General features: G+C 37.9%; 1 protein-coding gene and 1 pseudogene across 1 annotated transcript in view; one reads left to right on the forward strand and one right to left on the reverse strand.

The window, feature by feature from the left end:
* Window positions 1-26,860, forward strand: part of SHROOM3 (shroom family member 3) — a 289,238-nt gene that overhangs the window by 14,506 nt on the left and 247,872 nt on the right. The window lies entirely within an intron of this gene.
* On the reverse strand, window positions 14,849-15,252 carry LOC117022567 (ubiquitin-60S ribosomal protein L40-like; annotated as a pseudogene).

Raw genomic sequence — 26,860 nt, forward strand, 5'->3', positions numbered from 1 at the left:
TGAAGTCATGTGGGGGGTATGGGCCACGTGAGAGCATATTGGAACACCCTCCCTATTCACCTGATCTGGCCCCCAATTACTTCTTTCTTTACCCGAAGATAAAAGAAATGTTGAAAGGAAAACATTTTTATGACATTCAAGACATCAAAGGTAATAACAATGACAGCTCTGATGGCTATTCCAGAAAAAGAGTTCCAAAATTGCTTTGAAGGGTGAACTAGGTGCTGGCATCAGTGCATAGCTTCCCAAGGGGAGTACTTCGAAGGGGGCCATAGTGATATTCAGCACTGAGGATGTAACACTTTTTCTAGGTTGAGTTCTTGAACTTAATTGTCAGGCCTCAAAAGTGCCATGTCCAGAAGAAGCAAATCTATAGATAGAAAATAGATTAGTGGGTGCCTAAGGCTATGGATGAGATTGAAGAATAACCCTAAGTGGGTACAAAGGTTTTTGTTGAGGTGATGGTAATGTTCTGAGAGTAGATCACAGTGACGGGTGCACAACTCTTTAACTATATTAAAAATCATTGGATTTTTATTTTGGTAATAAAAATTAGAAGAAACCAAAAAAAAAAAGGAGGGAGGAAGAAAAGAAATAAGAATCACAAAGTAGGCTATTATTCACCATGGTACAGTATAGATTTAACTAATTGAAATTTGAAGTAGTAGAAGATGATCAAAATGAAGCTCTAGCAAACATTGCAGAGTCCTAATTATTTAAGGAATCAAGACACTCTAAAAAGTTGTTCATAAGGCAACATAGGGAAAGAGACAGAATATATCACATTCAGACTATGTAGGCAGTAGAATTCCAGGATTTTCTCTAAAGGAAAAGTGCCTAGGATCCTCGTGGTCAGCTATCAGGAAGTTAAATCTCTATGTTTAATTCTGCCCGTATTTTGTGTACCATATGTCTTTGGAGAATTAAGGTGCAGTATCCTGGGAAAACAAAATATTGTCAAATATGAAAGATTTGCTAAATTACTGAGGATGGAATTTCATTCTTCAGTGGAGTTTGAGGGCATAAAGGCATTTAACATTGTAACAAAAAAAATGGTAGCACTGCAGAAGAGTAGGGGTATTGCCAATTGAAATTTGAGAAATTTTTGTTCCTTGAAATTATTGTAATTCAATGGGGTCTCACTCTCACCACTTTAGGGGTTATAAAGGTGAATCAGCTGCTACACTGGTTAGATTATAAAGAAGGCAAAGAAGCATTTCAGAGTGAGGGGTGAGGAAGCATTTCACAAAGGCCATCTTACACTTTGTGAAGCCATGTGGGGGGTATAGGCCACGCGAGAGCAGGAATCTCTGGACCACTGATGATATCGTGTGGCTCCCCCTGACCCCTGGGATCAGTCTTGGCTGTCCGCTCTGACTTCTGATGGGGACCTTGACCTGTGGGAGAAGAGGTGGTGATGAGTGGAAGAAGAGCCTCTCAAGTGTCTACAAATTTCCTTGTCATGCTCCATTCTAGTAACTGCCGATCAAAAGTTTCTCAGATCTGAGGGATCTATAGTGAATGTACATATGTTTGATTACCAATGTGTAGTGGAAAGATGTGATGGAAGCCTGCTGTGTAATGAACTATTCAATAACATCTAGTTTTTTCAGTTATAGTCTGTAGCTCTCATATGCACTAGACTTAAAATATGTTTTTGAATGGTATAAATTACATTTTCCAGGTGAATTTACTTTCGATTTCTCTGAAATTTTATAATTGACACAAAAGAAAGGAAATGCTGGTTGGGTTTGTTGGTAGGGCAAATCACTGATTATGAGGGAGTGCAATAATGAAAGCATAACTGGAAAGCAATGCAGCGAAGCTTTAGAAAGTGCAATCTGCTTGCCATTTTCTTCTGGGGAAAAAGTCCTCCACAGAGTGTTTAAAATAGTTCATAGTAGAATAACTAGAAAAATAATTCAGTAAGGTAACTGGTTATAAGATAATAACAATTAAAAAAAAAGTCAGAATCTTCCCTATGGAGAAGTAATAATAATAAAGAAAAATAATTGGGAGTGGGGGAGAACCAATTTTCAATCATAATAAGAAATAAAAACTACCTAGGAATTAACTTAGATAGAAATGTGCAGTACTTTTTGACAAAAGCTAGAAGCTTTGTTGAGGGACATTAAAGAAGTCCTGACCAAATGGAAAAAGCATAACATGTTTTGGGATCGGAAGACTAAATATTATCAAGATATTAGTTCTTCTCAAATTAATCTATCGATTTCCAAAAATTCCCAAAGACATGTTTTGGCAGACTAATGTTAAACATAGCCAAGTTTTGGAAAAAATATAAAAATAAGTGAAAAATTTATCTATTAAGTATGAATGTTTATTGTAAAACTGTAACAATTAAAAAGTATGATTCTTCAAGGGAAATGGAAATAGATGTTCACAAAAAAGATTTGTGCAAGAATGTAGCAGTTGTATTCATAATAGCTTCAAACTAGAAGCAATCTAAACAGTCCGACAATGGGAAATGGGTAAAGAAATTGTGGCGTATCCACACAGTGGAATACTGCTCAACCTTTTTGATTCCATAAAAAGGAATCAACAACTGGTACAAAAGCACTGTGCTGAGTGAAAGAAGGCAGAACACAATAGTGAGTGATGCCATTTATATAAATTTTTAGAACACGAAAATCTAATCATTGGTTAGATTTAAATCAGAACAATGATTTAATAAATCGGAACAATGGTTGCCTCTGTGGTGGGGTGGTTGGGAAGTGACTGAGGCACAAGGTTTCTTTACGAGTGATGGAAATGTTTCAGATCTTAATAGTGGTATGTGCTATCTGGATGTATGTATTTGTTAAAACTTGTTGAATTGTATACCCTTAAGATCTGTGCATTTTACTTCAGATAAATTACATCTTAAAGTGTGATACTTAAAATGTGAGGCAGGGGCAGGCCTGGTGGCTCAGGCGGTTAGAGCTCCGTGCTCCTAACTCCGAAGGCTGCCGGTTCGATTCCCACATGGGCCAGTGGGCTCTCAACCACAAGGTTGCCGGTTCAATTCCTCGAGTCCCACAAGGGATGGTGGGCTGCGCCCCTTGCAACTAGCAACGGCAACTGGACCTGGAGCTGAGCTGCGCCCTCCACAACTAAGACTGAAAGGACAACAACTTGGAAAAAAGTTCTAGAAGTACACAGTTTCTCCAATAAAGTCCTGTTCCCCTTCCCCAATAAAAAAAAAAAAAATTAAAAAAAAAAAATGTGAGGCAGGAACGAATTGACTAACGAGTGGCGCCGTGGAACAAAATAGAAAATTTAGGAATGGGTCCACTATATAAATACAAATTTGTATATGATAAAAGAGGAGTTTTAAATCAGGGGGGTTAGGTGTATGTGTGTGGGAGGCAGGATTATTTAATAATATTGAGAGTAGGAAGGATAAAAGCTGGATCCATTTCACCATTTCATTCCTAACACCAAAATAAAGCCAGATAAATCAAAGATTTATATATAAAAAGTGAAATAAATTTATTTCATCTATTTCTGTACTGTTTAAATTATTTTAGAAAGCACACTTTTCCTTTTTTTTATTATGGTAATATATACATAACATAAAGGTTACAATTTTAACCATTTTTAAGTGTACATTTCTGTGGCATTAAGGACATTCACATTGTTGTGCAACCATCACCACCATCCAACTCCAGAATTTTTCATCTTCCCAATTGAAACTCTGTGGCCATTAAACAACTCCCCATTCGCTTTCCCCTGGAGTCCCTGGCAACCTCTACCCCTCAATTCCACTTACTGTCTCTATTAAATTTGATTACTCTAGGTACCTTATATAAGTAGAATCATACAGTACTTGTCATTCTGTGACTGACTTGTTTCACTTAGCAGAATGTCCTCAAAGTTCTATCCATCTTGTAGCATGTGTCACAATTTTCTTCCTTTTTAAGTCTGAATAATATTCCATTGTATTTTGTTTATCCATTCATCCATTGATGGACATGTGGGTTGTTTCCATCTTTTGGCTAGTGTGAATAATGCTGCTATGAACATAGGTGTACAAATATTGTTCCAGTATCTTCTGTCTTAGTCTGTTCAGACTGCCATAACAAAATATTGGGCGGCTTAAACAACAGAAATTGAATTTCTCACAGTTCTTGGAGATTAGAAGTCGACAATCAAATTTCTGGTCAATTTAGTTTCTGGTAAGAGCTCTAGTCCTGACGTATAGACAGGGATGTAGGGTATGGTTCAGGAGTAGGGAACTCTCTGGGGTCTCTTCTTATAAGGACACTAATTCTATCAGAACAGGTTCCCACCTTTATGACCTCGATTAACCTTAATCCCTTACTGCAAATACAGCCATACATATGAATTTTGGGGGGACACAACATTCAGTTCATTATACTTCTTCCATTTTTTTGGATGAAAAAATACAGTGAATGTATAATAAAAAAAATTATTACAGTAAAAGACACATTGCCATTACTCCCCCTCAAAATACTTCCCTTTGCTTCGAACACACTTATCCTATCATTCTTGCCAATTTCTGAAGCAGTTCTGGAAGTCCGCAGTAGCCATTAAGCAATAACTTTCCATTACCTCCTCCCCTAGTGATGACTTTTTTAAATCAAGAAAATTCTACATTCAATCATGTTTTTCCATTCTTTCCCCTTATCAGCTATACATATACTTAAAAATAATTTTGAGTTATAATTCACATACCATACAAATCTCCCATCACACATATACTTTTTAAAAAATACATACAATTTTTATTTTTCATTCATACCTAAAGGTTGGAAGAAAATTTTACAATAAATACATCTTAAAAAAGAAAATCAAGAGGGCATATGACTATGCTAAAGAATTTGGGTGCAAGATATAAATATTAAGATATTTAAGAAATTAATAAAAGCAAGGAAACATAAGTGTATTTCTTAAATCAAAGGCAACCATCATAAGAACATAATCAGTATATATAACTATTTTTGCCATTCAATTAAAATTTTATTTTATTTTTTATTAGTTTCAGGTGTACAAAATGTTGTAATAGTTAGACGTTTACACCCCTCACAAAGTGATAACCCCTCTCCCCCGCAACCCCTCTGACATCATACATAGCTGTTACAGTTCCACTGACTCTATTCCCCGTGCTGTACTCCACATCCTGTGACTATATGTATATTAAATTGTAGTTGACATTCATTAGTATTCAGCTTCAGCTTCAGTTGTACACTGCAGTGGTCAGGCAATACTTTTGAAGTATTTTAGCCCTCTGTACTTTTTAAAATTGGAAACATTATAACCATACATGAAGTACAGTGTTGGAGGTGAGTGCTCTTGAACTTCTTTGGGAGAAATTATAGAGGAATAACTATAATTGGATTTTACCTGCAGAAACTCATTTCTACTGTTTGGAAAGGAACTCTGGGTATCTTCAAAAACCTTCAAAACTGGTTTTAGGGCCAGCTCCCCTCTGAAAGTCGAGTTAAACTCAAGAGCAGGAATCTATTAATAGGTCAACAGCGGGAGAGGAAGGGGGGGATTGGAAGGGGACTTAGAGCAACTGCGGTTCGTTTGGTAGTTTAAAATTGGCTTTTCTTTTATTCTCTTATTCCTGCTAACCCCATAGAATCCAGGAAGAATAGGGATGTTTTCTCCTACACATTTGATTATAATAACAAGCCAAGATCTCTTTGAACATAACCAGTGAAGAAAAGAAGCATCCGTGGCCATCAAACTGGGTAAAAAATAGTAACATAATCTCTGGTTTGTAGTTTGAATTCTATTAATTATAGTTGTGTGGAATTATACAGTGAGAATGCTTTGGGAGTTTTTAAAGCTAGCGTTTTCAAAGACTACATTCCTCATTAGACCTTCCCCATTAAGGCATGCTTGAATGATGCTACACAGACAAATAGTTGGGATTTTTTTCCACTCTTGTCATAGTCTGAAGACAAAGGATTCTTCCGCTTGCCAAAGTTCCCTGGAACCTAGGTTGAGAGGCTGTGACAGCACTTCAGCAGGGAGCTTTTTATTCAGGCTTCAGTTTGCTGTGAGGCCTCATTCACTAAACAGGATCAAGTTGGAGCAGTATATGGAAAAAAAAAAAAAATCAATGAAGGAAAAATCCGACACTGCCAGATACGGTGCCATGGACTCAACTTTTTCCTTTTATTGATGCTGAGTCATGATGCAGTCTGGGCTAAGGCACAGGAAATTGTAAAATTCTTGTTCTAAATGCATTGCATATTCTTGGTGCTTTGATTAAAGTAAGTCATGACAGTTGAGCAAATGCTAGCATTAGTATTGCAGCTTCCTTGACTTCTCTGGGAAGCAGCAAGAATAGTATAAAAGAGCTGGGGGCCCGTCAGTTCATACCAAAAACCTCCTCCTGGCCTTACAGTCTTGTTTGTCACCCATCTCTCCTAGGCTCAATTTCCTCATCTGTAAAGTATGGATAATGTACCTGCTGCTTCTAACTCACAAGGTTCTTTCTTTAAAAAAAAAAAAAAGAAAAAAAAAATATATATATATATATTTGTAGTTTTATTAAATTTATTGGGGTGACATTTGTTAATAAAATTATATAGGTTTCAAGTGTACAATTCTGTAATACATCATCTCTATATTGCATTGTGAGTTCACCACTCAAAGTCAAATCTTCTTCCGTCACCATATATTTGACTCCTTTACCTTTTCCTACCTCCCCTATCCCCCTTTCCCTCTGGTAACCTCTATACTGTTATCTATGAGTTTTGTTTATTTGTCTTGTTGTTTGTTGCTCAGTTTTATATCCCACATGTGAGTGAAATTATATGGTTCTTGACTTTTTCTGACTTATTTCGCTTAGCATGATATTCTCAAGATCTATCCATGTTGTCGCAAATGGCAGTATTTCATCTTTTTGTATGACTGAGTAATATTCCATTGTGTATATGTACCACATTGTCTTTATCCAATCATCTATTGAGGCACACTTTGGTAGTTTCCATGTCTTAGCTGCTGTGGATAATGCTGCAATGAACATAGGAGTACATATATCTTTATGAATAAATGTTTTCAAATTTTCAAGGTTCTTGTGAAGATCGAATAGGGTAAATTCATATGGTTGTTATAATATTGTGGCACACTTCTTATTCATTATCATTAGAAGTTTTATATTTGAATTTAGATGTTGTATGTATATGATTCTTCCCAATTATGTGTGTATGGACTTCAGCCATTACCAAGAGAGACAACTTTTTAATATTATTTACCAAAGGGAAAATGTTGAGGGCTATATAAGTTTAAAACTGATTTTAACTTAGGTATAAGATATAAAATGCTCTCTCCATTGACCTTCAAGTCAATAAAAATAGCAGATTTGTGAATTGAAGTATCCACAGGCATCCTTCTTCTTTATGGAAAATCTAGTACAGCAGTAAGAGTACCAGATCTAAGGGCTGCGATTTGGGGGCTCCAATCTGAGCTCTGTCACATAACAGTGTGTCTTAGACAAGTTATTTAACCACTCTGTCCCTCTATTTCCCTCCTTATAAAACTGGGATAAAAGGTACTGCTAATAATTTTATCATAAGGTCATTTTGAGGTTTCAAAGAGTTAGTAGAAGTAAAGTTCCTAGAACAGTGGTTAATACATAGTAAATATCACTCATATTATCTAGGTAATTGGAAGAGAGTTTGGGGGATGGAAGGAGAAAGGGGGCTCAAATAAAACACCCCTTCCCCCCAAACAAAACAAAACAGGAAAGAGTCATCGAGAGAGAAAGAGAGTGGGGATGGTAGGGATTCATAGAGACACAGATGTACAACATACCAAAACAGACCCAAGGACAAGACACTTCCACCCTTGTCTCATGACCTTTACATGTCTGTACTGAAGATTTAAAAGCCCTAGCACATCTTTACACCACAAGCTATGTATTAGTTTGCTAGGGTTGCCATAACAAAATAATGCACAAAGACCACGTGGCATAAACAACAGTAATTTTTCTTACAGTTCTGGAGGCTAGAAGTCCAATATCAAGGTGTCGGCAGAATTGGTTTCTTCTGAGGCCTCTCCCCTTGGTTTGCAGATGGCACCTTGTCACTGTGTCCTCACATGTTCTTCCCTCCATGTGCATACATCCCTGATATCTCTTTGTGTGTCTAAATGTCCTCTTCTTATAAAACACCAGTCATATTGGATTAGGGTCCAATCTAACAGTGTCGTTTTAACTTAATCTCCTCTTTAAAGGTCCATTTCCAAATACAATCATACTCTGCAGTACTGCATGTTGGGGCTTCAGCATATGAATTGGGGAGGGGGAATACAATTCAGCCCATAATGGACTTTTTACTCCACAGAAAATTAGAAATTAGCCAAAGGACCAGAATTTATTCCAGTATCATATAAAGGATTCAAAGACAGTTGTGAGTTCAGCAGTGAAATTTGGTTAAATATCTTATGTAGTACTTATATTAATCATATGAAAGATAATATTTTATGGAGAAACAAAGAATTTCATAGAAAAGTAATATACATTTGGCAATATTTTTTTATTTGGTTTCGACACTTGGTCCATAATTTTTGGTTTGGAAAGTGGGATTTGAAGTTGTCAGATAGTAAAATATAATCTATGCTAGTTATTTTGGCAGAGGAAATTTAATTTGGGGATTAAGCATAAAGATATTTACTACTACCTGCTCATCAGAAGTAGTTTAGCATGATGTCATCGATGAGGTAGATGCAAGTGATGTTCTGTGGATGTCAAAATGACCAAGATCTCTGGGGACTAGACTATGACAGAGAGCAGAAGAGTTGACATAGCCCTGAGGTAAGACAGTGAAGTTGTGCTGTTGTCTCTGTTAGTAGAAAGCAAAAGCCTTGTGATCCTTGAGAACTGTTTGAAGGGGAAGAAATTAAAGCAATAGCTGTGTTCCAGATGTGAGATTCTTGTGTTAATTTGCTCAAGTAAAGTCATCGTATCTGGAACAGCATACCTGATTAAGTTTGCAATAATCCACAATCATTATCCAAGATGAATCCATCTTTTGCACAAGCCAAACAGCTAAGTGAAATGCGAATGTTAGGAATCGCCACACCTGAGTCTTCTAAGTCTTTGGCAGCACCATTAATCTTGGCAATTCTGGGGATGTGGTATTGCTCTTAGTTTACTGTCTCGGGGGGAGTGGAGGGAGCTCCAAGAGCTTCCACTCAGCCTTCCTTCAGTATTAGCTCTTTTGCCACATTCCAGTACGGAGATTAGGCCAGTTTCCAAGCATATCTACGTCAATTATACACTCAAGGAAGTAACCATAGGATGGGTCCTGTAAGAGAGGCTTGAGCCCAAACCTCATTTATCACCTGAGCATCATAAGTCTTCTCTTTGACTACTGATCTCCAGTGGTATTTTGTTCTCCAAGAATTAACATCCATTCAGAACCAGTATCTAGAAATTTTTGAAGATCTAGAGATGCTTTGATTTTCTTCAATAAAAAGGTCAAGACTTCACTTGAATCTTATTAGCAAAGTTGGTCCATATTATTTGTTTATCCAAGCTATTATGTGTATATATACTAGCTGATGCCCGATACCTGCTATGCTGGGCAATCTTTGCCCTGGGGATCCCCATCAACTTAGCCAAGACTTTCTCAGAATTGAACTGCAGGCTGAATCACCGCCTCTTCAGTCCTCCTTACTTCCCTCACTCCTTTCACAGGTGTCAGACCTGCACTGTGGTCAGAAGGCTCTCCCCTCCTATTCCTGATCTCTCCCCCCTTTATCTTCAAGAGGTATTTTCCCCAGTAAGTGTCTTGTACATCTAGTTACACTTTGGCTTTTGTTTCTCAGAGAACCTGAGCTGACACAAATCAACTAATTGTGCAAAAAAGCCCAAAGTCCATTGGCTATTAACTTGTTGACAAATACAAAATTGCTGGCCCTTGGGGAGTATAATTTTACATTTTTCTAATAACTGAAATTTTTTTGAAAAATTAATGAGGTCTGAATAAAGTTGGTTTCCTTTCCCTAGAAACCTATGTCCTCAGTGGAAATAAAATTTTAAAGTGGATCTAGGGAAGAGATTAAATTTCTGGGATTGAGAGCAGAAGTTGGGAAACCAGGACAGCATTTACATGTTTGTATATCTCGGCTCTTTACCTTACTCTTCATTTTGCTTTCTATTTTATATCATAGAGTGTTAACATAAGATCTAACATGTCAAAAATGAAAAATGTGGGGTTCATGTGGTGCTCTCAGCAGGCTTCTTGAAGAACATTTTTTTCTTCTTTCAAGAATCAGCTAAAATTGAATTTGGCATTGTTTGCCCTTTGTCGCCTAGGCATTTGGGTCAGACTCTTGTCTGACCTAAGCAAGGCAGTGATGGACAGTTCTGTGGAGGGAATTATCACAGCCTAATCAGAGAAATCAAAAGCAAAATTGTTTTTCTCTTCTCCCACGGCATCTGCTCCTTCGTGTTCTTCCTCTTTTATGCTCTCTTCTGACTTGCCTTGTGAATTTTCAAGACATAGTACAATTTATTGTTATTAGCGAGGTAGAGATTTTGGTTGCAGAAACAGTTTTATGAAGCCAGTGTCTTCTGTCTTGTAGACAGATTCTCAGGAACTGAGAGCAGTGTATGTAAACCATCGGCATTAAGGCACAGCCAACTTTATAATATTTCCTGACCAATGCAGAAAAAGGGGTCCTGCTGATTCCTGGATGCTTTCGGCTTTCCGTAAATAATAATAATGCATTTCATCATGGGAGAGCCTAAAACATTCACCTTGTTGTAGTAACATAAGTCTGACTCCAGAATCAGCAGAAGTCATGCAAAAAATAATCAAACTAAATAAAATTAGCAACAACAAAAACCAAGAACTAGGGGCAATAAAAGAATCTCTTTTGTTGTTTGTTTGTTTAATTTTACATTTTAGCAATAATAAGAGACAAGAAAGGAATATGCCTGAGTTTGGGGCTGAAGATGCAATGACAATATAGGCTTAAGAGAAAGTAAAGTACTGCTAAAATAGTATTTTGCTTCTCTGCTAAGGGAATAATAGAAGGAAATTATTTGTTGCATGTGTGCTTTGTGCTAACCCTGGGCTAGATGATTTATATACATGTTATCTTGGTCTTCCCCAGAACGCAGAAAAGGAAACATGTCATCTCCGTTTTATTGATGAGTAAACTGAGGCTTAGAGAAATTAAATTAACCCAAGCTCACACAGCCTGTTTGTGCTCCCTCTGAGATTCAAACCCAGGCCTATTTGCCTTTAAATTATGGATAAAGGAGAACGGTCATAGAACCATAAAGGACAGAGCAAATACTGGTAAGAAGGGTGAACACTAGAGGCAGCTAAATAATGAATTCCAATCCAGAGCAAGCAAAGGCCAGACGCATGGTGATTGCCCCATGTACTTGGCTAGTCCTAACCAGGGTCTGAGAGACCTTACAGAAGACATTGCAAGTACAATTGGTGATCTTCAAGGAACTAAGTGAAGAGAAAGGGAAGACACAACAAGCCTCAAAATGGAGATATATGGTCCCTACTTGTATAAACCTTGTCGTAATCAGAAAAATTTTAATTGGCTTTGAGCCATGCTGGAGCCGCGTTTGCACTGGCTTGAGGAAGTTACAACCAGAACTTAGAAATGACTTGGTTATAAGACTGACTTCCGAGGAGTGCACCCTGCTTTCTGACACCTAATTTTAAAAATGGAAATGAGGAGTTTAGGCTTGATTTGGGCTGACTCTATTTTCCTACATTCTCTTGTAAGATTTGAACTTATAGAAATACTCACTCGTGTACATAGTTGTATATGTACAAGGGCATTCACTGTAGCTTTCCTAGAAAGAGCACATAGTACAACTAGTACAATTTCTTGTCTCTTAACTAAGATTTTTTGTAGTTTTTATAATTCTCTCTTAGAACTTTCAGTAGCTATCATCTTGTTATTATTTTCTGTAATGAACTTGGGTTCATTTAAAAATTACTACATTAATTCATAATTATGAGAATTAAAGCCAAAACAAAAAATGTATATATATGCATAAACACACACACACACATACATATATATATTTATATGTATATGTGTGTGTGTGTGTGTGTGTGTGTGTATATATATGAAAGTCACACTTTAGATTAACCAGAATCATGGTATCAAAGGCATTTCTAATCTAAGGTGGTACAGTGTTTTGTTTGTTATGGCAATTTAATGTAGGGATATAGTCACAAGAAGCTTTCAATATTGAGTAAAATCAATTTTGGTTGTGACTATAGGTCATGGTTCTCTCCTTCCAGAATTTACAGTGTCAACCCCTGTAGAGTAAGATGGGTGTTGGAGGTGGGGAAAGAGTGAAGGGCTGCTGGTTGGAGGATGTGTAATAAGCTTTTGGGGGCAAGGCCACCCAGGAGTCCCATTTAAATTCCCAGTCATCTCCTTTCCCTCTTTAACCTCTTAGTTTAGTACTCTAGATGAGCCATAGGACTGGGGTCAGGAAAGATTCCAGTCAAAGAATGAAACTGGGTTTAATTTGAAGAGACAAGACAGTGTACAGTTGAAGATAGAGTTTATAGGAGGGAAGATTGAGATTTAAGATGAAAAAAAAGTCAAGAATGAGTAAACTAAGTTCTGTCTGGTAAAATTCTGAAAAGATCTTATGTAAAGCGTCACTCTTCATTGACACCCATTTGAAAACGTTTTAAAAACAAAACTTATACTGTGTTTCCCTGAAAATAAGACCTAACTGGAAAATAAGCCCTAGCGTGATTTTTCAGGATGACATACCCTGAACATAAGTTCTAATGCATCTTTTGGACAAAAATTAATATAAGACCCAGTCTTATTTTGGGGGGAAAACGGTAGCTAACTCTTAATTAGTACTTAATATATATCCAAATTTAATGCTCTATATGCATTCACTCATTCTGTACAACACATCTGTGAAGGAGGTCCTATTATAAACCTTATTTTGCTATTGAGGAAAAAGACTTATGAATGACTGATTTGATCATAGAATCACTGTACTGTGTCTCTCTGTCTACCTAATGGGGTTTCTGTGAGAATCAAGTGAATTTTTGAAAACCACAAAGCATTAGGTACTTGAAAGCCATTTCTCAAGAGATAAAAAATGTTACCCACTGTACTCTGTGGAATACTTTTAATACAGTACTTGGAAAACAAGTTACTACTGAAGCTAAAGTAAAATTAACCATGGATTAGAGGAATACTTTAGGATGGCAAAATAAGTATTAAAAACATAAAGATAAAAAAAATGGCATAGAATCTAGATAAGTAGTTATAAAAATGGCCTTTTTTGATGAGGTGAGAGTTTTTTAAAGGCTGAAAACTGTGATTGCATTGCCAGATTGTATAGAACAGTCTCGGGAACAGGACTGACCTGGCCATAAAAGGATAATTGCATGACCTGGCTATAAAAGGATAATTGCATGACCTGGCTATAAAAGGATAATTGCATGACCTAATAGATTGTTCCCACCTTCGGCTGCTAAAGAAGCTCTTGGAAAATGTATCCCCACTTAACAAATGAGGCTGAAAATGCCAAGAAGCCTTTTGCCACGGATGTGTTCTCTAGGTTCAGACTGAATGCATTATTTTGTTAGAGTACTGCCACCAAGCCAACCATGGGCAATTTAACATGCCACATTTCAAGCAAAATCAATTCATCTAATACATTCACTTTTGTATGCCATACAAATACCCTATGATCAGGTGATGGCCGGTCAGTAATGCCATAAACAGAAAGTAGTGGTGTTAGTGGAGAGTCCAAAAATTTGCCAAGCATATCAAGTTTCTATCTTGTGCTACGTCTGTGCCTTTTTAAGTGAAGAGGTAAAGGGGATGTGCGTGTGCGTGTGTGTGTGGGGGGGCACACGCGCACATGTGTGTGCTACTTTATTATACCCAACTCCACTTTTGTTATGAAACTTCACTTTCTTCATAACAAAAAGAACGGTAAATGTCTTGACCAAAGAAAGCACATCTGAGTGACCCTTAATCTACTAGGGGTACCTTTTTATGGAATCACATGACTCTAAGTTTACCCCAAGGTAGTAACCTGTTATACATACTAGTTCCTTCTTTCTTTATGGCCACATGCTTTCCCTTATGTAGCAAATCTAAAGGCAGAGACTGTTGGAATGTTACGGAAAGTGGGAGGGGCTTACTCAGTTCTAAAACCCAGAGAGCCTGCTAGCCAACTCAGACAGTGACACATGCATGCATCAAGAATAGGTCCAACATCCAATGATACAAAAATATGTTGTAATAAACACCATTTATTGAATATTTCCTGTTCTAAGGCTATGTACATGTGAAGGAACATCTGAGAGAGACACAAGGGATCCAGTGAATGTCTTTTTTCCTAAACACTGACCTGTATACTCTAATAAGCTGAATATCATAGTAGGTGAATTATATCTCAATAAAATATAAAATATGGGACGGTTTCATGCTTTGCAATGGTTATAGTTGACGAAATTATAGAGCGTATGAATAGGAAACAAATTTGAAACTATAAATTGGGGTCAAATTATAAAGGGCTTCCATTGCTAGGAAGTTGGCAATGGAGAACCATGAAAGGTTATTGAGAAAGTAAATAATGTTGCTAGAGTGTGCTTCAGGAAATTTCGTCCAACGTCATTTTCATCATCATCTCTACATCTTTCCTAGGCTTTGTACTAGAGAGTACAAGTAATTTTGTACTTCACAGTTTAGTTTTGTATTAGGGAGTATATATAATTTTGTGTGTGTTTTTTTTTTTTTCACTGCTTCAGTCAATGAAAAGGAGACTTTATTGAAGTCCCAGGGCCAAGGGGTTTGGGCAGGAGGGCTCCCTGTGGACCGAGGAGGTGATGGAGGGGCCTTATTTGACCTCTTTCTTGGGGCGAAGGTTGTTGGTGTGGCCACACTTCTTGCGGCGGTTGACAGCACGGGGATGCAGGCGAGCGTAACACTTGCGGCAGGTCATCTTGTTGCAGTTTTACTTCTGGGCGAACTGGCGGAAGGAAGGCTCGATGATGCTGCCCCACCGACGAAGCACCAAGTGCAGGTGGACTCTTTCTGGATATTATAGTCTGAGAGAGTGTGGCCATCCTCCAGCTGTTTGCCTGCAAAAATCAGACGCTGCTGGTCAGGCGGGATGCCCTTGTCTTGGATTTTAGCTTTGACATTCTCAGTAGTGTCACTGGGCTTGACCTCGAGTGTGATGTTCTTGTCTATCAGGGTCTTCACAAGATCTGCATCTCTGCGTCTGCTGGGGAGGCTCATTGAAAAGAAAGAGCGGGAGTATATATAATTTTAGAAATTTTCCCCAAAGAGCTTGATCATATTAGCCTGGTAAATTATATACCTTCATAATTACATATATATATATATATATATATATATATATATATATATATATATATATATATATATATATTATATGTATATGTGTGTGTGTGTGTGTGTGTGTGTGTGTGTATATATATATATCGCTTTCTTTCATAGAAAAGTGATAAATAGAAGATGAAACCAAGGTTTTGTCATGTATACAGTACAAATCCCTGATTTGGAGAACAGAAAAGGGAAAATATATTAGTGTATAAGTCCAGGTCTCAACAGGACACTTGTATTACAATAATTTAGTAAGAGTTGTTAAGAACTGTAAAGGATCAGAGAATTTACCCTCTTGGCAAGCTAACAAGCTGGCCTGCCATAGTTTCATAGCTACTGGTAGAAGATGCAAGACTCTTGGGTCAGAGACAGAGGACTTTTTTTACTCTGTATTTTACCATAGTCCATGTCTACATTACTTAAAGAGTTAATTATTTACAGAATTTTTAGAAATATGGTCAAATTCATATTTGGAAGCTCTAATAAATGTACTGTAAGATAAAATATTAATGCAGAGACATGAAATCTGTTTCCCACATTGCTTTTAGAGTATATGTTTACTGGACATTTTGAAAGCTTATAAATGTTGGCTTTGGGAATTGAAAACTACAAGCTGAAATAGAATGCTAAGGAATCCAAAACAAATTACTTGAATTTCTGCAGTGCATTTAACTTTCTCAATGCAGTTCTTCAGAAGGACAGTTTCAGTAGAATGTGTTCACTGAAAATTCATTGTTTTACATCAGCCTTCTTTAATCTAATATTTCACGGTGGGGAAAAAAATTTACAGTGAATGAGAAAACATTCAGTAGTAAATTCTCCTAGTGTTTTCTACAATATTCCCTGGGGTCCATGTGGTTTAATCAACACAAAACAATACTGTTCTAAAGAAACCCCCTCATTCTAGAAATAACATGAAACCATCTTGCCCGTATGACAATTTTATTGATTTAAACCTGACGAACAGCATGGGCATACAAAACAATCTTACAGCAGCTGTGCCAGCAGAATATTTTTACACATCAGGCAGTATGCTGAGAACTAGCATATGGGGGAAAATGAGACTTTGGTGAGGACTCTAGGATCTGAATCTGGAGGCAGCCATTTTTTAGAGTAATTTGAAAATTCTGTTTTGAAGGAGTCAGTTACCTAATTAGGTTAGAAAAGTATGTGTGTTTCATACACAAAGAGAGATGATCTCTCTACTCTACCTCGACTCCCAAAGCCATTTGCTTCAATTACATGACCTCCACTGAGGAATGAACGTCTGGCCTAGGATCTGTTTTCTATAGTTTTCTAAATGCTGATCCATCCATTATTAGAAACTTGGCCTCTGAGCATCAGATTACTGCATTTCTTGTAAATCAGCTTAGTGGCAACAAAATCCAATTCATCTCTAGACATTGGGTTTTTTTTTTTTTAGCTAAGCCCTTCTATTTTTCTGCTTCTTGGTTAAAGAAGAGCTGCAAATAAGTCCACGGGCCTATTTGGTTATGAACTTTACTTTCAGGAGATCTGATCAGCCTTATACACTTTTGTCCTCTCTTAGATATTTGCTACACATAATTTTTTTTTGGGGGGGGTGGTCTACTGAAACGTCTTTCTTTTTCTTAAGCAGAAATAGCAGAAGATTAAGAATTAGGATATGTAGCCTTTCCTTTCATCTCTTAATCCCCCATGTATAACCTACTGCATTAAGATAATGCTTCTAAGAATGTGCTATGGGTTTCTACAATATGTGTGACTGCTGGTGAGTTGGGATTGGCTCAACTACTATTTCTACGAGTTTGGAGAAATAAGTAAGGATTAAAGACATAGAGAATGCTCATGAAATATACCTTCATTTGTTCATATGGTTGAAATGAAACAGAGAGACTGGAACCAACATTTCTTAAACTGAATAAGATTTGGTTTAATTTGATGTGTGGCAAAAGAAAAGGACAGCCCCTCTTAGGGAAAATCAGACCATTGCCCCTTGCTGCAAGACTCTGCATAACTTGTCCTTTTTCTGTTTTTACCTGAATTGTCCAGAGGCTCCATACCATTCTTAATGCTCAGTTACAGTGACTACATTAATGTAAAAAATTTTAAATCATTGTCATTATTTTTCTTTCTACTTTATCATATATGTATATATATGGTTTGTATGATTGATATATATGTGAATATATATATATATATACACATATATTTCTTATAAAGTCATCTATAATTGTTTTCAGAAAGAAGTGAGATATAAATATGTGGTAAAGAATACATGAGGTATGCAGGATGGTTCTTTTTCTGTCCATAATCTTTAGTTAGCATTTTCTTTTATCTCAAGGGAACACTAAAGCTTATTATGAACAGGGAATTTAGAAAGATGACACAAACAAAAAGCAAATAAAAAAATAGGTCTTGAGAGAGTTGATTATGATTCAGTAGGAGCAGCCTTTCAACTTTCCTTTCTTCCTAATACCAGGGATTTTACTCAGATTGCAAAGATGTGGTTGAAGTGTAGTGACTTGGAGACCCAACATCTGTTAGCAGAAAATAAGAGAGCTGTGATTACAATCTAAGTTTCAGAGCCTGGGTGGTGGGCCTGACATTTGAGAAACTGGACAGGGCCAGCCCTTTTGTCTCCCTCCCCTCTTTCTTCCCCCACGTCCCTCCTAGGACCCAGGTTCTCATGCTGCCAGCCAGACCTGTCAAATTGAGAAAGCACTGAAGCCCTAGACCCTTTCTTCTCTACTCTGTTGACCAAAATATAACCTTCCTGTGTCTGTTCCCTCAGGTCTCTGCTAGTAGATGGAATCCAATGTGAAATAAAGAAGTTCACAGTAAATATTAAATATTAGAAAACTCATTTCCTTCTCAGATCACATAAGGACACCATTGTAAACACCTTTCCATATTGTTTCAATGTCCCGTGTGTTCTCTGGATTCAGGAGTTGAGATATCAAATCAGTGGTGAACCATCCCTTGCTCCCCAGGCTAATGTCATTACCTTCCTCTCACTGATACCAGCCACCTGCAAATAACCTGGCCTCTGGCCTTTCTTTTTCTTTGCATGTGAAAAAGAGGATTTAAAGCTCTGTTTAACTCCAGTTGGTAAGAAGGGTTAGAAAGGCGATAAACTCCTAATTGAGTATTCTTTTCCTAATATAAATAGAAAAAGTATTAGAACATTTATGAGAGAAGAGTTACAGGTTTAGTTGTTTGGAATGTTTTGTTTGGAATGTTTTGTTTCTGAAATAAATATCCAGAGATGTAGTGTTTTCATGAAGCTATCCGCCTGCTATAAATGGGTAAGATATGTTTGTTCACCTCTGTATAGAGACTTGGATGCTTTAGCATAAAAGCGGAACTAGTAGTGAGTATTTGAGACCTCCTGGCAGAATGGGTTGGGGAGAGTAGTTAGCTCTGGTCAGGTAAGCCCTTTGGATCAGACTGTAAAGGGCACCAATATCTTTACAGAATGTTGGCTTGGCTGTCACCCATGTTTTGCCTTGCAGTTCCTGGAAAGGCTTTGTCATCGCCCTTTGGTCCTTTCCCAAGTCATTTGAAAACATATAGAAGAGAGAATAATGTGATCAGGGGCTCCAATTGTGTTTATTGCTTAGGTACGGTGGTAGTAGACATAGGGATATTTCCTTATTCTTTATTCCTTATATGTCTGAAATGTATCATAATAATTAAATGTTTGTTAAAAAAGCTAAATAAAACAACTGGTTATAGGGAATTAGTCCTACATAGTCATAAGATTCATTTGCATAGGTACTAATATGGTTTCTACATTAATTTGATCTTTTCCATTTTTTTTCTGGTTACCTACCCCTTAAACAAACACATGTGGGATTTTATGAATGTGACCAGTTGCTTCCCACTCTCTCTGACATACAGAAGAAAATCTGTGAGCACTGCCACTTGCTTAAAAATCAGCTACTTCCATCTCTGCTGGTTGGGATGAAAATGAACACAAATGTGTTTTATTCATAAGCATAAGTATTTGCATTGCTAACTGTATTCACTTCAAAAGCACAGAAAGTTTCATATTTAATTGGGAATATAAAAAATCCAGAGCAGACAGTGGATGGCAATTAGTGTATTTTGAAAAGGATGTTTGAAATATGCCGAAAAAGATTATTTGCCTATAAATAAGAATGGCAATTTATAACCACATGATGGGTTGGAACCTCTTCCCTAAATATTTAAATGACATGAGGGCAAGACAGTAGGGTTGATCATGAAACTTTTCCTTGCAGAGCCTCATGAGTGCTGGCCATGCCTATTGGGGACAAACCATATAGCCTGGCTATCGGTATCCCAATCCATTGGCACATATTCAATAATTCTCAAAAAAAAAAAAAAAAAAAAGACAAAGTGGTTCTTTGGTGGTGATGGGGAGGGGGAATTCCAGAAAAGAGAGCCCCATGCTAGTGTCTGAGTGGCAGCCAGGACCACCCGTATGGCCGTGAGATTTTGCTCTGCAAGACTCCTAGGGACAGTATTCACATAGGTTCCAAAATGAATGGCACTGCCTGTAGTTGTGCAATGTCTCAGCCCTAGTGGTAATCATTTATTTGGTGATTTGGAAATGTTTCCAGAGGTATCCCTTGTGAAGGAAAAGGTCTTCTGTGTATCTTATATACTTCACTACTAACCCTGTAACTTGTACTGAGTAACTACTGAATAAATATCTATTCAGTGAAGAAAAGTGAGAAAAGCAACTTAAAAAAAAAAACAGTTTGGTTGAAATATAATTCATATATAAAATTCATCCATTTAAAGCGTACAATGATTTTTAGTGTGTTTATGGAGTAGTGCAACTATCACCACAATCAATTTTAAAACATTTCATCACTCTCCTTGAAAAACCTCATACCTATTAGCAGTCACTCCCTGTTCCCTTCTTCCCCCAGCTCCTGGCAACCACTAATCTACCACTAATTCTGTCCCTATAGATTTGCCTACTTTGGACATTTCATATAAATGGAATCATGCATTGTGTGGCCTTTTGTGATTGGCTTCTTATACTTAGCATAATATTTTCAAGTTTCCTCCATGGTTTAGCATGTATCATTTCTTTTTATTGCCAAATTATATTCCATTATATGGATATACCACATTTTATTTATCCATTCATCCATTAGTGGGTATCTGAGTTATTTCTACTTTGGGGTTATTATGACTAATGCTGTCATGCTCATTAATGTACACATTGTTTTTGTGAACATATATTTTCAATCCTCTTGGTTATATACCTAAGAGTAGAATTCCTGGGGAGAAGAGGCAAGTTTTAATTTAGAAATCTCTGCATTATTAATTGCTATGTTAAAAGTTATCTTACTAATGGTGTGTTTCTGGCACCAACTTTCCACCCCACCCCACTCCCAGCCGTGTTGTGAACTAGTAGGCGAACCACAGAAAATTGAATTGTACTAAATGTTTAGTCTCTTCGAATGGGATCATACTTACATTGAATTCACTCTGATTTATTATTTTGCCACTGCCCTTGGAACACAGACAGTATTCACTAAGAAGTGGAACTATGGAGTGGAAACAGAGGTTCCCTGTTTCCATTAGTCAACTCTCAAAGGATGGACGGAGCCAATTTCAGATTATTCTAGGGCCTTTGCTCTCTTAGTTCCTCACCATCTTTCTTTCTTTTGGCCTTTTTGCTTTTTCATTGGTGCCACTTACTGAGCTAAGAGACCTGAAACACAGATAATTCAGCCAAAGTGTTTTTATAGTCTTTAGGTGAAAAGAGGTTTTAATATGTGTGGTATCATGGCTTTTGTGTGCCTTGTAAATTGTGTTGTTTATCCTGAAACTATAATATGAAGAAGTTTCAGGCTGCTTCTTTCAACCTATTCTTAGCTTCTAGTATTGCGCTACTAGAGTTATTATTAAGGATGATAAAAAGAACTTAACAGTACTGGAAGCAAATTGTTTAAGTGTACAAGTTATATCATTTAGTTTTTAAAAAGGAGGCCACTAAGTGAGAATGAGGACCACCAGGAAGATTTTTTTAAATAGACCATATTTTTATCTTAAGGGCAATTTTTACACATAGGTGATTGGTTATCACTTTGCAAAGTGAACATTACCTGAAGGTTGAGATCCTAGGATTAGTAGACTTGTCAAAAGTCTGATTTGTTTAAATGAGTCAAAGCTATTTGCACTGTGCAGACATTAACAGTTTTATTAGTGGCATGTATATTTGAGCAGGAGGTTACAAAGAGTAGGCAGTAAGAGGGATGCTGTTTGACTTTTAAGCACATTATTTTGTTGAAGAGGAATAAAATATGGACTCCCCTTTAAGCAAAGCAGTTTGCATTTCTATTGTCCAGATTTCTTAAGAACCTGATAAAGCATTAGCCTGGCCAGGTTTCTTAAGACCCTAATAAAGCATTAGCCTCACCGTATCAAGCATTCTCCATTTATTCTTCTTGGACTCTTTTCTACAGAATGAAATTGGTTGATTTATACACTGGCCTGAGGTTTTGAATAGAGAGCTTTGGGGGAATGTTTAGGATGTGTTCCAGCAAGTCATCGAGACTGTTGACAGGTGGCCAAGCTAAGGCAAAGAGTATTAGTAACAACAACAGTTCACACTTACATAGCTCTTACTCCGATGTCAGGCAGTGCCCTAAGCACATTACATGTATCAACTCTCATGATTCTCACAGCAATCCTATAAGGTCAATCAGGTTTTATCCTTAATTTAGCAGAGGGAAATAAGGCACAAATACAGTAAGGAACTTGTCCAAGGTCACACAGCCATCATTTGAACCCAGGTAGTCTAGTTCCAGAGTCAGTATCACTAAGTGTCGCTGCCTGGAGAAATTCTCATGCCTGCCTGTGGCCATACCTCTGGAGGAAGGAGGGAGGTAGGACTCAGCTCCCTCCAGCAGTTGGCCAAAATGAACTGGTGAACTGATACATTGTCCTGGCCTTTCACTGCTTGGATAATTTCAGAGGGCAAAAGAGGCATTAGTTATATGGAATACTTGTAGCTAGAAGGTATCTGCAGGGTACAGGTCTTGCTTTCTTTGAAATAAGCTTTTTATTACTTTTGTAAAACAGAGTATGAGTGTTATAGCATACAATAGTCGTTTATTATAGCTGGTTTGTGAAAACTGGCAGCAGAGTCAAATTAAAAGGAATCAAAATTTGAAGATGAAATAAAGCTAAGTCAGAAGACCATAGCAAAATGAGAAGAATGTAATTTGTGTGTCCCTTTAATCCCTGGTGTAACCTTTAATCTCCAGTACTTAAAATGTACAGAAACCATCTTAACTGTGGCATAAGGAAATAAAGAGCCACCATGTCTTCTCATTTCTGCTGTTTGAAGGTGCACACGATGTCAGAAGAAGATAAATACTGTTATCAGCTTCTGGAAGCATAATGTGCTTTGAAAGAGTGAGTCAAGACATGAGGCAGAGTTCATGAGCTCAGAGCAAATGAAGGTCTTCTTGAGGACAAAATGAGGTTTTAGAATTTTGGAGAAAGCTTTCTTGAAGTATGAGCATAGTACAAAATGTTGCTACCCTTGGGTCTCTCCTTGGTCAAGGAGAGAAAGACAAAGAGTCAATTCATAAAATGGATATTGAGTGGTGGATTAGAGGTGCATTCAGCCAATGGAATAGTTGAATTTTATTTCACCGATTGAAATTGGCTCACTGAGGGCAGGAGCCTTGTATATATTACCCACCCATACATCCTAATACATAGTAGCGTGCCTGCTACTTAATAACAAGAATAACAAAAAAATAATATTTACCATTTATTGACATCATGTATGCTGTGTATTATCATCCTCTCCATTTTATGAAGGAATAAACGGAGTCTTAGAGAGTCAAGTTAGTAGCCAAATATCACACAAGTCATTTAACTACGAAGTCTGCTTTTTTACCCACTGCAGCCCACTGTGATGGACCTCAAGGATTAAGCTAAGGTTTTTTGTTTTGGTTTGGTTTTTATTTTTATTTTTTAAATTGGGGAATATTGGGGAACAGCGTGTTTCTCCAGGGCCCATCAACTCCAAGTCAAGTCGTTGTCCTTCAATCTCGTTATGGAGGGCCAGCTCAGCTCCAAGTTCAGTTGCCGTTTTCAGTATTTAGTTGCAGGGGACACAGCCCACCATCCTATGTGGGAATTGAACTGGCAACCTTGCTGCGAAGAGCCGGTGCTCTAACCAACTGAGCCATCCGACGGCCCCAGCTAAACGTTTTGAAATATCTTCTGTAGCTAATGGGGGATCCTTGAAAGTTTTCTGAATAGGAAAGTGGTATCTGGGATGAGGATGGAAGGCTTTGGTGGCTTTTGCACTTTAGTCTGGTTTGAAGAGATAAGGTGGAAATTAAAATTCTAGATTAGAACCAAAAGGAAACGAGAGGTAGAAGACACCCTGGGAAGTGATGGGTGATCTTGAAACATGGCGATGGACTGGTTATGGGAATTAGGGAAAGGAAGGAGTCCAAGATGAACCTGAGGTCTCCAGAGTAGTGACAAAAGGGTCACTGACATCATGACTAGAAATTGGGAAATCAGGAGGTAAAGCCAGTGTAGAAAGACTGTCAAGCCTGTGGTGGTGGCAGGGCACTGATGTGCAGTGTAACCAGTTAGTGCGAAGTGTGGCAGTGCTTTTCTTGCTGTCAGAGGCTTTGTTCCACTCCATAGAAGCTAAAAATTCCGGATTCTTGCTTTCCTAGACTCCCTTGCATGTGTCTCACTTGTGTCTCTGGTCATGAGACAGAAGTGGATATCTGCCAGGAGTTTCATGGAAAGATTTTTCTCTCTGCTGATAAAACGTCTAGTAAGAAAATTCTTTCTGCCTTGGTTTTCACATGCAAGTTTATCATACAGGGAGCTGCTGCAGCCATCTTGTAGTCTTGAGGCATAGGCCTAGAAAACAGGTGGGAAGTTGACTTCAACCCCTGACGTTGGGGAGCTCCTGAAACAGCGCTGGGACCGTGCATCTCTTGACTTGTCATGTGAAAGAAAGCAAAGCCCTTTGTTCCAGCCATTTTTACATGGGTATTCCGTTATTTATAGCCAGAGCATCCAAACCAATGTAGACTTTATACAGGTCCCAGATTACCTTGGGATCCAAGCCTGCTATATTTTCTCTTTTAGACATTAATTTTGGGAAAACACCACGTGGGGAGTGATTGTCAGAACTGTCCACTGAAGCCTCCAAAATAGTAGCAGTTCCTAAAAAGGAGAATGCACTTTGGATACCATTTTTCGAAAATGCGGGCTCTGTAACAAAAGTCTCTAATGGCCGAACAGCCTAGCCCAGATCTTAGGCCCAGTTTGCTGCTAGGTGAGAGTCCTTGGTAGATTGCAGTGTTGCAGTGTGTTTCTCCAATGACAACAGGTTTCAATAGTAAATTGCCACATTCCCATAGCCCTAGATACAAACTAGGCACAGGAAACATTTTTTTCCTTCAGAATGGCTGTTCTTTTCATTTGCTTCCTCCCACCTTCCTTGCATCTGCTGGTGTCTGCTGGCAGGGAGGCATGTTTAGCCCAGTGATGGATGTGCACTAACGAGAATTAGCCTGCTTTGTGGAGCTTTTGAATTGCAGTGAGTATGCATGCATTCTGAAGGTCTGAATGACTGATTGATGGAGAAGTAATTGATTGCAGAATTTCAAAATGAGGTTCAAAAGGTACAAGTTAGATTTCACAAAAGCCAACGCTTTCTTTATTGCACTCTTCTAATTATTCATTTTATACTTTTTAGGTTTACAAAATTAGTTTAGAATTTAATACACACTTCACCATCTGGATCCTGAAGTTTGGTGTGTTACATGTAAAGTTTATGATAAGAAAATATTTGTGAGTGAGGAAGGAAAAAAACAACATGCTATATAGATTCTAGTCCTGACTCTGCATTAATAACTGCCACCCAGGGAAAATCATTTAATCTTTCGGATCTTCCATATTTGTCAATGAAAATGTTTGCCTAAATTATGTGTAAGATCCTGTCCACATGAGCTTAGAGTTTCTACTACTGAAGGCACAGATTCCTGTGTTGTTTATGAGGGGTGGGGCCGGGTGTGGGTCTTCCTTACACGCTTTTCAGAGAATGTACCTGAAGACAAATAAGAATCTTGCTGGAGGTATAATCTCAACAAAATTTGGTTCTGATGGTGGGATTCTGGGTGGAGATGCCAGATAAAATACAGGACACCTAACTACATTTGAATTTCAGGTAAACAAGAATTTTATTTATTTTTTAAAGTATAAGTATGTCCCCAGTTATAGCATGCTTATATTAAAAAACTATTTGTTACGTATTTGAAATTCAAATTGAACTGGGAGTCCTGTATTTGTAGTTGCTAAATCTGGCAAACCCTAATTCTGGGAGGAGTAATTGATGATAATGGCATGAGCCTAAATTGCTTAAGAAAGGGTAAAGGAAGAACTGTTGGACGGTTCTGTAGGTTTGATAGATCTGATGTCCTGGCTGGGGGCTGAGTGGGTTCAGCCAAAGGTGAGGGGAGGGAAAACACTGAGGTATAGACCAGAAACTGGATGAGAAGGGAGACCTCCCTCTCCTTTCTTGTTCTTCACTTAACCTTGAACATCTCTGCGACTCCCTTTTCACCCTTAATTGCCTTTAACATAAAATGAAAATATTAATTTTTTATTACAGGCTGCAGTTATGACATCCTTTTTATGGTCCTTGTTCTGAATTTTGAAACGAGTGGGTTGGCCCTTGTTTATTTTTCTCAGTCTCCATACTCACTGCCCCCTCCCAAATTAAATTGATTTCCGCGGGTGTGGATTGATTTAGCCTCCCGCTCTGAACTGTCTATTTCTCAATAGAAAAATGATTGCCAAATTTCTCAAACTCTTTTCTAAATTTCTGGGCCTTTTCAGATTTTATTTATGCTCATCAGTTGTTTGTACACTCTTTACCCACATAGCATGTCTTTACCGCAAGGCAGTAGAAGGCATGAGTCTTTACAGCAGAGAGGGACAAAATTGCACTTGGGTGTTCACCTGGTCTGTAGCTAGCTGCCTGTAGTACTTCAGAGGCAGAAGCAACATTGTGCACTGCTAGCTTTGTTCCAGTTTGTCAAACAAGATCACTTAACACCTCTGGGTTGGGCAACCGAGCTTTCCCATGAAGTAAGAGGACTGCCGAGCTGGAGGAATGGAGGAGATCTCTCCCAGATGGTAAGCATTTCAGAGCACAAGGCCTTTATGTTAAAAGTAGCAAGAGAATGAACGGGAAAAGGACACACACGTGATACAAGATATAGCTGAGGTGGTGTCTCATGATAAGGGATGTCCCCTTCTCCTAAATATTGGCAACTCGAGAATAGCTACAAACCCTGGCTTTTTAGTAATTTATCCCAAGATTGAGTAGCAGCAGGGGCTCTCTGTAGTGCCCTCTGTGTGGTGCTCTCAGCAGTCCTTGTGTTGTATAGCCTTTGGTGCCTAACATGCCAGGTATGGAATTTGGCAAGTGAAAATCATCGATCTAAAAATACTGCTTAAG

The sequence above is a fragment of the Rhinolophus ferrumequinum genome, chromosome 5 (genome assembly GCF_004115265.2).
Source record: "Rhinolophus ferrumequinum isolate MPI-CBG mRhiFer1 chromosome 5, mRhiFer1_v1.p, whole genome shotgun sequence".
In the NCBI taxonomy this organism is placed as follows: Eukaryota; Metazoa; Chordata; class Mammalia; order Chiroptera; family Rhinolophidae; genus Rhinolophus; species Rhinolophus ferrumequinum.